Source organism: Meleagris gallopavo, chromosome 3, assembly GCF_000146605.3.
Source record: "Meleagris gallopavo isolate NT-WF06-2002-E0010 breed Aviagen turkey brand Nicholas breeding stock chromosome 3, Turkey_5.1, whole genome shotgun sequence".
Taxonomy (NCBI): Eukaryota; Metazoa; Chordata; class Aves; order Galliformes; family Phasianidae; genus Meleagris; species Meleagris gallopavo.
In genome coordinates this window covers 10,145,218-10,157,974 of record NC_015013.2, presented here as the reverse complement: position 1 = coordinate 10,157,974, position 12,757 = coordinate 10,145,218, and the positions used below count along the sequence as shown (strand labels likewise).

The following is a 12,757-nucleotide window of genomic DNA, read 5'->3' as shown; positions in this document are numbered from 1 at the left end:
CGTGACTCTCCGATCAAGAAAGGATTTTAAGATCTAAAGCGGAAGATTAGGTGTATTTGTGAAGGTGAATGCAATAAAGGAATACATTTTTTTCAGTGCATCAGAGGAAGGGGCTCTAAATACCCTCTCCTGAGGAATTCAGCCGCATATCAGTGAAGGTAAAGTGGATATAAGAAAAATGCCATGTGTATGGAGAGCATTAGGAAAGGTCATATATTTCAAGAAAGAATATTGTTTACAAGGAGTGTTAATAGGTTTCAAGGGAAATGTTAATTTTTTTCCTGGCTGAAATAGCTACTGCAAGTTTTTAATGGTTAATCATTCATTCTTGAATTTTTATATTAAGCATTTCATATTACTTTATTGACTTAACTTTTATGCTCTTCTTCATTTTGACAGTAAAGAATGACCAGGCAATACTCTTTGAAAATTGGAGACCATTTGCAGCTGCTCTCTGCTGAGGAAAGTGAATAATAGGGTGCCCTCAAGGAATTTCAAAGGTATCACTCAACAGAAACTTTTGTGTCTGAAGAAAACTAGATCATTTTATCATAGTAGGCATACTGATATGTTTGCTTTAATAAAATGCCATATTTCTGCCTTTAATCTCTTGTCAACCAGCTATTAAAACCCCAAAGTGTATGCGTGCAACACATGTAAACATTTGTGGTTTCAAGTTTGCCACACAACATACAAATAAAGCTTTTTTTTTTTTTTTGGTTGAACAGCCTCTAATAAATTAATAGTAAATTAATAGAGTAATGGCACGAAGATTCTTTTTTTTCCAGTGCCCTTCCCCAAACCAACCAATCAATTAGACATAATTCAGTAATCCTTGTAAGTTTTTTTTTTTAAAAAAAGCATTATCTAAATCCTGCTGAGTGGCCAGAATGAGGAAATGATGACAACTGTTTTCCATGTAAACTGTGATGAACACCTGAAATAATAGCAGTGTTAGAAGATGATTACTTATGAGAGTTGGCTTTATGTGCCTCAAGCCCCCAGAATTTTGCACCTGCACTGTACAGTTCCCCTTGTCTTTCAGCATGGCAGTTCTGTGCTGTTAACTCACTCATCATTTCTTGCCTGTTTTAACACAAGCCTTGAATCAGTGCCCACAGTAATAGAATCTTGCTTTGAAAGTGAAAGACATCGTGACCCATTTCTTTTGGTCCCTGCGACACATTCATTCAGAAATTCCTGTAGCTTTAGTTAAATAAGGAAAGAGTAGTGAATTCAGGAATTGTTTCAATTAATAATAGAAGATGAAAAGATAAAAAAATATATTCTGAACAACTGTGCTGTTTATGAAATGAATATTAAAAATGTAATATTTGCATATTTTTTATCAATCTACAGTACTCAGATATTTTACTGCTATTCAGAAATCACAATACAAAGAAGGTAGTTTTACATTTAAGATTGTCAACAGTCTCACGGCACAACTGTGAACCAGGAATAACTGGAAGTGTGTGTGGTTAAGAGGGAAGGACAGACTTCACACATGATGACCACACATTATATAGGTTGTAAGATAGGCACAGCCACTTTTTGTATATCAACATGCTGGGAGTAAAGATTGCGTTTCGCCTGAGTCCAATAAGAAGGGAACTGTAGCTGTGCTCAGCTATTGGCTACACTTTCAGTTGCCTATCAGTGCTCAATTCTTTCCCCTGTTGTATGAACTCTAATTTTTTCACTAAAGGGAAAAAATGCTAAACTTCTACATTTCTACTTCTGGGGAAGTTTTCGAGCACCATCAACAATCTCGGTTCCATTTCTCTGTGTGTTACATTTCTTCATGAGAGAGAGTGTATCAAAATGAAGTCAGTGTTAGAAGTAAAGAAACATAATCAATTTAAATAATTACTATTTCACTATCAGTATTTTTTCCTAAATGGAACACGTTTTTCACTTTCATATATGCAGGTGGTCAGAAATAGGATGTCTTCAAACAGCTGTCCAGGCTTTCTTCCTTGTTGCAGTACCTTGTGTTTTCTTTTGTATTTCACTGATTTGTAGTTGCTACTTATACATGTGTGAAACTAACTCATTTTTTCCTCCTTTCCAAGAAAGTTATGTTCATTTTCTATTTTGAATTTCAAATACATGTTGCCCTGAGTTTGCTGAGTCCTTTCAGATCTCCTATTAATCTTTGTTAGTATTGGCTAACTCACATCATTTAGCTCACAGATTTCAACCACGCTCTTACTTCACTTTTCTCCATCATACGTCTTGTTAATAGTTTGCTGCACACACATTCTATATCTTCCCAGAATAAAAACTGTTAACTAATTTCTAAATCATAGAACATCCCTTTAATCTTTTATTTTGATTACCTCTTGAGATTTATTAGAATTTTTTTTCTTTAGATGTACTGTTTCAGCAAATGTCTTTTCTATTTATTTATTTGTTTGTTTGTTTACTTATTTATTTATTAATACTTGACCTTGATGAGTAATTCTAATGTATTGACACTTCATAAATTTACATCTTGGAATTTATGTTCGACCACTTCTGTTCTAGATCTTGGATTTTTGTGTCAGTCTATTAACTGAATTATTCTCAAACCCAGGGTTACTTTAATTCACCTTTTAATTCACATTGTATAGAAAAATATACATTGATAAAATTACTAGTGTAAGCTAAGCATTGCCCATTAAGAACTAATGCATTATTAATAGACCAATACTCTTCAATATGCTGCTTGTAATCTTAGCATGTTACAATGTGAGTACATATCACCAATATTCTTATTATTTTCCTTGAACAGGCTCTTTTTTTCACCATGCTAATATATATAGATTTAAATCTTTTCAACTATCAAAATATCCTTTAACCACATTTTTCTTAATGTCTTGAGCAATTGTGGTGAGTTTTTCTATGTCTTAAAGTCATTTGGGAGCCTTTGAATTGGAGCTGAGTGTGAGGACACTTTGAGAGCTTCTAACCCTGCAGCTGAAACTTCTTGCTAGACTTTTGGTCACACGATGTTGGATGCCTCTGATTTCTGGTTTAAATGATTACATTTTTCCAACATTTCTTGTGACATTTAAATCTTTGAAGAATTTTCCATATTGCTAAATTGTGGGTCATCCGCTGTTGCTGTCCTGTGATATATCTGCAAGGGACAAAGCTCTGGAAGCCTAGCAAATCTCTCCAGTCCCTGATTCTTGCGGTCTCCAACAGTAAATGATCTTGCCTAAGGCAGCAGGCCTTTTTTGAGCAGAACTGTGTTTGGAATTTTTCCCAGACTATGGTTGTAAGGTTTGCAATGTTTTTTTGCTTCCACAAGAAATTGTGAGACCTTTTTCTTTCCATTAGCGTGATTGCTGGAAAAGGCTTATTTACAGTAAAATAAGGATCTTGCATTCTTAAGAGGGAGAAATACTTCTAATCAACTATTGGTGTTGATGGCCTTTTGTTTTCATGTATGATCTTATGCTTAGTCTTTCTGGCTTCATCTAAACAGTAGACCTGAAGGCAAGATTTGTGACTAAGGCAGCATTCTAACCCCATATCTTTCCCAGGTGGCATACAACAGCTTTCTTCTAGCACCACTGGTAGACATGCTGATTTTCATGATCAGGAATCTGAGGGATGCAACCCAAAAGAAATTCCCATTGAAGGGTCCTGCCAACCTCTGTTCTGGATGACTGATCAAGACCATGATTGTGCCATGATGTATGCCCACCACTAGAATTAAATGTCACAGAATCACAGTATGCTGTTATTAGGATTCCTTCATTGATGTATGAGTGTGGAGTTAATGTAGTGCATATAGAGTTACTGCCTAAGATCAAAAATGAAAACGGAAACCTGTGGTATAAAATTATGAATTAATTAGATTTTATTAATTTCATTACATTTTACCACAAATATAATCTATTACAACTATTATGTATCTCTACTGAATTTAATGCTAACAATATTTTTTGTGTAGTCTGGATCTAATACTTAAAAAATATGACTGCATGAAGAAACTACTTTTCCACATCTCATACTGGGATTTTTTGTCAGTTCATTTGAGTGTGACACGAAGTCTGACACAGAACTAATAAACCATAGAACTTCTCAAAAAAGATTGCAGGATTCCACCTTCAAAAACTGATACATGTGAATACGATTTTTCAATAATCTCAACGCATGCAACGAATATGTCTTGAATTACTTATTCTTGCTGCTTAGAATCAGACACCAGGAAGCAATAATTAAGATGGAGATATAAGAAAAGCTGACCTGGGAGTCTGTTGAGCTGCTGATATTTTCTGAAGAGATACTCTCCCTCTCAAAAGTAAGCATTTCATAGTCTTTGCTTGTTTTGAGTTACCTCAACAGAGCTATTTGTTGCTAGCAAAATATTCATACAAATAAAAATGTGCTATACAATCTGGGCTAGTCTGTATGGAGCCCTGGCAAAACAGAATCAGTTCCTCACTTTCCTGTTGACTTTCCACAGTTTTTATGGGCAAATTGCCTCTGCTTCCTCTTCAGAGTCTGTAAACATTGTAGGAAAGAAGCCATCTCTATCAACTTCTGTCTGCAGGACAAATATCAGTGAAGTACAAATTTTAGCTTTGTCCTCTGGAAAGTATTTTCAGAATGGTTTTGTGGCATCTCTACAAACCTGAGTTGCCGTGCCAAGAGTCAAAAATAAAAAAAATGAATGTTGTGGTCTCTTTTTAGGCCTATTTCTGTCCAGACTTTGCTAACACAGGCCTGTATTGGAATGCAAGGGATTTCTGTGGTCAGGGTAGAACAGGAATGTTTCTGAGAGGTATGTACAAAATTATGAAAGCTGAAATGACTATTTTTCTCTTGGTCAAACTGAAAAACTTACTCAAACTACTTGTGAGGCATTGTGGACATGCTTTTAGCTGGAGGAAAAAGGACAACACCTTTCTTTTTGATTAAGATAGTATTCACACCTCTGAAATTTTAGTGGGATATAGGAGTTCAGGGAGAGACTAAGATCTCAGGGTGGAACATGGTGCACAAATGTGGAATGAAGACAGTGTTTGTGCCTCTCAGGTGCCTGCAATCCTAGTGCATGAGCTTAAGTGCCAGTAGTGAGCAAAGGGTGATGATGAAACTGTGTTTTTAACAACAAAAGCTGTAATCATGGCAAATGAAGCATTGTTTTACCCAATGGTATGACTTCCATTTTCCCAAGATTGTCAGTATCCTTCAAATGTTTCTTCAGAGCAGAGACTTAGTGTTCAGGATGAACTAGAGCAGAGACAGAGGTGTGTGTTATTGGCCCAGTGAAACTCTATGTGCGCATCTGATCATCCCAAGGAGTTCTTCATCTATATGCTGATCTTCTTGCTTTGCCAAGAAAGGTTTTTTCTGGCTGTGTTCAGAGCTACTGTTGAACAGTAATGTTGTTTGCTTTATTATTATTGGTTTTCATGTCATGTAAACAAGTATGAAATCTCATATAGGGAGGAGTGTTAATTTTAGAGAGAATATGGCTCTGGAAATCTCAGAAGGAAAAATCAAAGTGTAGGTAAAAAGTAGTCTTCCATCTGATGTGAAATATTGCTGGACGTTTTGATATTGGGACTATGCTCAAAGCTTTCATAGGTTTAAGAAATCATAGCAACAAGGGAACTATTTTAAGAATGCAAAATTATACATGTGGTGCATGTAAGATGGCTCTGATGGGATCAATCTTCATTTCTTCTTTCACTTGGGCTTTTTGTTTGCAGAGAACAACAGGATGAGATGACAGCTTTTCTCATGCCCCTGTTAATAGTTTTTGCTAACAAGGAAAGGGGAAGGGAATAATTCTTTGCAATAATATTGACTTCTTCTGTGATCTTGGTTAAGTCACTGGGCTATTGTGTACTCAGCTTCCTCAAGAAGAGAACAATACTATTTCTGTGCCTTGCACAGGTGTTAGGGCTGTTGGTGCGAATAAAGGATATTTTGTTTGTCGTGAGTTGAAGCAGTACAGAATGCTTTTAGTTCTACTTAAAAAAAAAAAGAAAAGAAAGGGGGGGAAGGGGGGAAGAAAAGAATATTTCCAATGCACTACTTGTTATTCCCAGCACATACTGAACTTACAACTCACATTGTAAGTTATCTGATTTGTTTCTTTATTCATTTTAGGCCAATTTTAAAATGAAAGTTGCCCATCTGGGAAGAAGTTTTTTCTTTAGAAAATGTTGAAGCAGATGTCTTTTGCTTTTCAGGTAGTGAAACTCTTGGCATTTCTGAAATATCTTTATTTGGGGGGGGGGGGAGCAGAGAAGGGAGAAAGTGCTGCTTCATATAATAGAATCAGAGAATCAGAGAACTGTTTGAGTTGGAAAAGACCTTTAAATGTCACCTAGTCCAACTCCCCTGCCATGAACAGGGGACACTACAGCTACATCAGTCTGCTCTGAGCCCCATTCAGCCTGAACTGTCTCCAGGGATGGGGCATCCACCACCTCTCTGAGCAAACTGTGCCAGTGTCTCACTGCTCTTACTGTGAAAAACTTCTTCCTTACATCCAGCCTAAATCTCCACTCCTAGTTCGAATCCATTTCACTTTGTCCACCCTCTCATATTTTTTCATCAGAACCAGTGTGTGTGTTTATAACAGCAAAATTCTTTGAAAGATAATAGTGCCCAATTTATTAAAGTGCACAAAAGTACTTCAAAGTACTTTTGCAACCTTTGGACTTTAGTCTGATTTATAGATATTTGTGTTGTTTGTCTTCTCTCCTGGGGTTTCCCAAGAAATCACAGGAGTGACCATATATCTGTGTTGCATTCCAGGGCTGAAACTTCTTTCTAGAATTCAGGGCATGTCATTATTCTGGTGTGCATATACAGCACCTCAAAGGCAGCTCTAGAGCCCTTTCCTCCACCATTTGGCTCAGGCCTTGCAGATTGAACAGTAGTTCTGTCTTTTTGTGTGGATAACTGCCTGCCACAGCCCCATTTCCAGCACCACCCTCATCTCTACCAGCTTTTCCCAAAGCCTGAAGAAGCCTTCATTATGAGCTACGGCTAAGTTGCAGTCAGCTATTTGAACAAAAATATCTATCTTCTTGATCAAGGTGGGAATGCTAATAAGGGCCGGTGGTTTTCCTGATAAGAGTTACTTAATGCTTGCATTATTTTCTGAATGCTTTGGAATAGCTTTTCCAAATTCAAAATGAAAATTTTTATGGGGAAATAAGCATGCTTACTCCATCAGGTCTTTGAGAAAGCCAAAAATGAAAGCCTTGTTCAGAGATTCATCACCTGTGTTACTCTCTTTCATCCTGAAAATGGACTGAAGAAATATTTTTATATTAGTCAGCTACCTGCTGAAACTTGTTTCAACAGGACAAAAAGCAAACTGCCCTTTTGGCGAGCAATTCTGTGACTGCAGAGTTAATACTAAAGTACAGTTCGTACACACACGCACACAAATGCCAGACTGCTTAAACCATAATTATTAATGTGACAAAGCAAGGCAAGAGCAGCATCCAAAGAATTCATGTTTGAAGTAACATGAAGTAAGATAATCCTGTAATTGCTACTTCTTAGTAAAACTCTTGAGTGTGTGAGAGGGAGCCTTCGGTTGAAAACGGCACATGCACATCAAAGATGCTTTCCTTGTGTTTTATACAGGAGTTTTCTTTCAAGTGAAGAAACACCCACACAGAAAGGGAAAAAAAAAAAGGTTCTATTGTGCTCTAAAGTCAGTTCGTTTCTGCTCAAAAGTAAATGCTGGTTTTTGGCAGCCCACAGATGGAAGTATGTTTAACGTCGGGAAAGTGAATTGCCACTACAACAGGGACTGGAAGTGTATGTCATCACGAGGGAATTATTGTCGGTTTTTTTTTGGTAGAGGATTTTGTTCTACACTTTGCCAAAAGCTTAGAGCAACGTTTGTTTCTTTCAGTTGCTGATCTTCATAAAAGCATCATGCAAAGAAAATCAGCCTTACTGTGGATGTGTGCATATTGCAGGTTTCAGCATTAAGACTGGAATAGTGACTCCCACATTCACAGAGCCTGTTAGCAGAAGAGCCTGCTCAGCTTTCCCCAGAGTCATTTCACAGTTTCGGGTTTAGTCAGAGAAGCAAATGTCAAGAAACTGCTGTGAAGATTTTTCTCCCACTGTGATTTAGCCAAGACTTGAATGTCACCTGTACTGCAAATATCTCAGAGATCAAGCTACCACATTTCAATGGAAGTCTATCTATTAACACGTGTAGCGAAGCAAAAAATAACATATCTGTATGTATTTGAGTTCTGCTTTTTGATTCTGCTGCCTCTTTATTTCTTCAAAATTTCACAAAATGTATGTAAATGCTCTCTGTCTATGAATTTCCACAGGACATTTCCTTATGTGGCCCTGGGAGCTGGTGAAGGTGTGATGAAACCCTGATTCAGAACTTTTAAGCACGTTTCATTCCTGTTTCTGCTAAAGAGTAATTTCTGAATCCCTGAGCAAGGTCTGGCAGAACTGTGGCTGTGACCTCCCTTCTTGAAGTTGATGTGAAATGTACATCTTTTGTATACCAATATGTCTGTTTCTTCTACAGCTCGCCTCCTTTGTTCTTGCAAAAAGATCATCAAGGTGTGGACAGTCTTGTTTTCTGTGTATGAACACACAACTGAGTTAATGTGCCTGCCTTCTTTGGGGTATAAATGGCAGTAAATTACAAGTTTGAATCTCAAGGTTAGGGCCCATTTCATGTTCAAAGGTGAATCACTAGTGTGCTTTTGCTGGACATGACTCCCATTCCTTTGTGGCCTTGAAAGAGTTGTTTTCTTCTTGAACAGATGCTAAAAATGGTGGAGCTTGTATGGAACATAAAAGTGTGAGTTAAGAGTTTGTTCAGTTGTCTCTCTGCAGTTCTCTGTGACTGGCCAAAACATATTTCTAGACTATCCTTTTCATTAATCATTTCCAAAAAAGGCAGAACAATGAGGTCCTCAGACCAGGATTGACTCCTTCTATGTCTCTTGTAGCACCACCACTTGAGTGGAAGCAGGAGCGCTGGAGAAGCCAGAGCCAAACATGAGTCTCTTCTAGCAATCACAGGCCACGGTGAACTGTGAATCTTTGAAGGATGGTAAGGAACCAAATAAGCCTGGTTGATTGAGTATATCTGATCTGGATATATGGACACTCTGGGAGGGAGTTTAAAAGTAGGCAGTATAACTCGCATAGCTCATCCTGTTAAAATCAAGAGTTTTATAATGGATTGATCAAGACGTGGAGCTCAGCCAGAGCTGGGGGCTATGGAATGGAATCCTACTAAACAGTGAATCACAAGACTAGTATTTTTTTAGTGACGATTTTCTTGTGGTTATAAGCCTTGTTACCAGCAAGTGAGGCTCTTTCCAAACCAGTATATTCTTCGAGGCAGATTTCTGCAACTCTTTTCTTCCTAAGCTGTTTAATCTGTCGTATGTGCCATCAGGGTGCAGACTTTTCCAAGGAAAGGTGTATGCTGGAAAATTTTGAGTGTGACCCCATGCTTCAAACACACAATCCTGTTTACGCAGATATCAGCGTGGAGGAAATACAGGGATTTAGAAAGGAAACAGACAAATACTTATTTCACTGTAAAAAGTGACCTTGGAAATGTGCATATCAATTAACCAGCATCTGCCAAGAAGTTATTCTACAAACAGAAAACTAAAGAGCTTGCAGAAATGCATTTTTTCTTTCTGAAAGAGATGGCTGGATGCCAACATGAATACTGTATCTCTACCAAAAATGTGTATTTCTTTAAATCTTTTATCAGATTTACCAAGATGAAATTAATCTTGAGTAAAAATGCTATTGAGATCCATGGAGTATTGGGAATAAGAAACTCCACAGTTGCAAATGCTGGTTTAGTTCATTTCACATAAATGCAAGATCGCTGAGAAAGAGCAGAATGCTTGTCCCTCTGAAATGTTTTTGTAACCCCTTCAGTACCCAGCTTTGATTGAGAGAGGGCTGCAGACATTCACTGCATGCCAAGTGGGAGAGAGAGATGAAAACTTTGAAGGATCAGGACTCATCTGATAGCAGCAACTAGCCCAGAGCTTTGGGTGGCAATAGCTCTGATTCTATATGGAATGAGCATATATGCACCGACGTGCTTATCTATGTTGGTTTGGTTCTATATGTCTTTTTATTGTTCATTTGAGCTTTCTGATAAAGGTAAATTGCAGGAATTTGGCTCACCAAACCTCCCAGTCCTGGAATAATGACTGCCCTAAGAAGAAGAGAAGGAAGGGAGAGTCATTAAAGTGAGTGGTGATCTTTCAATTGGCTTGTGTGTGTTATGGTCTGTTTTAAACAAAGCCAATGAATCCTAATGTCTGAACTGCAGTGATACTTACATGACTGAAAGGACCTAGCTTATGTACAGAGCTTACTTTTTTCAAACATTACACATTATCCTTAATCTGTTTCTCAGGAAAGAGAGGAGGAAATCTCCAGCATTTATTAAATTACTAAATAGGGTAACGTTGTCTCCCTTCTGAGGGCTGCTAACTACTTATCCTTGTTTGCTGAGCACAAGTTGATGGCTTATGACCACAGGACACAATTTAATAGATTGAACTGTGTCAGTCACCACGGTAACTATGCCAAGTAGAGCTTCCTCCTTACTTTCTCACTGAGAGCTCTGCTTTAATTTCTTTTTATATGAAGGACCTGTAAAAGCTGGAAAACAGTTTGGATTCTGTTGGTTTTATTTGTATTTCTTACGTAATCACAATATCCCTCAAAACAGCTGTTTATTGTCAACTGCAATACATCCACATTTTTAACCAAATGGAATTGCTTGTAAACTGGCTTGCACTTGTTGATAAATAATTGTATGTCACATTTGTCTGATCAGGTAAAGATTCAGCAAAAAAATTTTGTCTGAAGGGAAAAAACAAATAACACTCTTGAACGAATCCAAGATTTGCTATAAATACACAGGTATCATTAATGTGGTGCAAATCACAGTATTTATATGTCTACATACTTGGAAGCTTAGTGTAAAATAAGTTGAGATGGAACTATGAAGGTTGGTGAAAAATGGTTGAAGTGGGAATTTATCATAGGGGTGACATTTTAGGTGGACCATTTTCATTATTTCAAATCAAACTGAACATCAAATTGCAATTTCTAATGTCTTCTATTTGCACAACTGCTCTGCTAGACACACAAAATTGGTGTGTACACTGTGCTGACAGTAAACTGAGGCATAATGAGATGCTGGAAAGTTGTCTGCATTCTTAAAGGAGGCCTTAAAGCAATAACTTCGGAGGGATAGAGTACTGCTCCTTCTTTTTTCCCATAAAGAGAGACCATAAGAACTCAAACCCCTATTCCTCAGCGCAGAGCTGTCTCGTTTCTAAGATGAGTAAATATTTTATAATCAGAGTGTAACACCAATAGTCTTACTTATGTTGGTTAGCACATAATCTCAAGTACTGTCATACTGGATGTAAAGAGATAGCCTACAGAACATGAGGTAAGACTATCAGATTCTGGTCTGTAACATTTCCTAGCCTGTAATCCTCCTTTTGAGAAGCACATGCTTGTACTTGAGATTTGTATGTGAATGCAGAAAGTAAGTTACAAATTGCTTATAGATTCTGCTTTTGATCCATCGAAAAATGGCTGACCTTTGAGTCCTGAACTTGTATTACTGATATGGTTAATGTCTGTTTTTGAGCATACACCACTAGATCCGTAGGTAATTCCTAGATTCCTTGCAACACAGTCTGCATTTGCAAACTCTGTTCTGTTTTCTACATGGTGATGATACAAGAGTGTTTGCAGTGTGCTCTGCTGAAGCTGGCAGCAATACGGTAGCATTGTAAACCAATGATCAGCAGAGAAAACCTTTATTAGCCTCATTCCCTCAAAAGAGGAAACCACAATAAAAGGCTAAAAACCTCCAGTTCCTTTACGATGCCAACATCTGCATCGTTTTAGTAAGAAGTTGTTACAGCCAGAACAAATATATCTTTGCTGTAAAAGAAGTGCAGTGTGATGAAGATTTCCTTGAAGACTTCTGAGCCATGAAAGTTAGAGCCATTGTGCAGGAATGGCTTGCTCACAGAGTAAGTGGTGTGCTCTTGCAGAGGTTAATGCTATTTGACTTAATCTACCAAGCTCAGCAACTTCCTGACCTGCAAAACCCACCTATCAAACTGCTACAATTTATTTTCTCCATATTTAATTTTTCAGGTGGAGCTTTTGGCTTCCAGATAAGCAAACACCAGCTCTTTGCTTTTAGCTTGTTTTAGCATGTTAGTTTTCTGTCCATTGTCCTAGCTCCATGGTAAGAAAGGCAGCAAGATGAAGAAGTCTGCAGGAAGAGCTTTAGCTGACTTTCCTATATAGTATATAGTTAAATAAGGAGAGAGAAAGGAGAGAGAGGAACAAGCAATCCAAAACATTTATGGCCTTTCATAGAATCATAGAATCATAGAATTGCTCAGGTTGGAAAAGACCTTCAAGATCATCAAGTCCAACCTCAACCTAACTATACAACCCTAACTCTAACAACCCACTGCTATAATCATTCTAATGATTAGCACATAACCTGAGATTTAGCTCAGAAAAGTAATACAAACTGCATGGAGACTTTTGATGGAAGGCAGTGTTAAGGAGTGGGAAAGCTCTTTGTGAGCTTCTTGTGCTTCCCAAACTCGAATGTTTGGTTAGGATTAGGGAAAGCATTTGAGCTGAAGTTAGTTATGGTATAGTTGCTGATGTTCTTGGACATGGAGTATACTAGATTTTGAGATCTTAAATTCAGTGTAAA

At 37.6% G+C, this 12,757-nt stretch overlaps 1 long non-coding RNA gene across 1 annotated transcript; it reads left to right on the top strand.

The window, feature by feature from the left end:
* Positions 1-399: 399 nt before the first annotated feature.
* Positions 400-11,927, top strand: LOC109366595. The gene is made up of 3 exons (XR_004159364.1): positions 400-500; positions 8,961-9,064; positions 10,158-11,927. It is a non-coding gene; the product is annotated as an uncharacterized LOC109366595 (long non-coding RNA).
* The last annotated feature ends 830 nt before the right edge of the window (positions 11,928-12,757 follow it).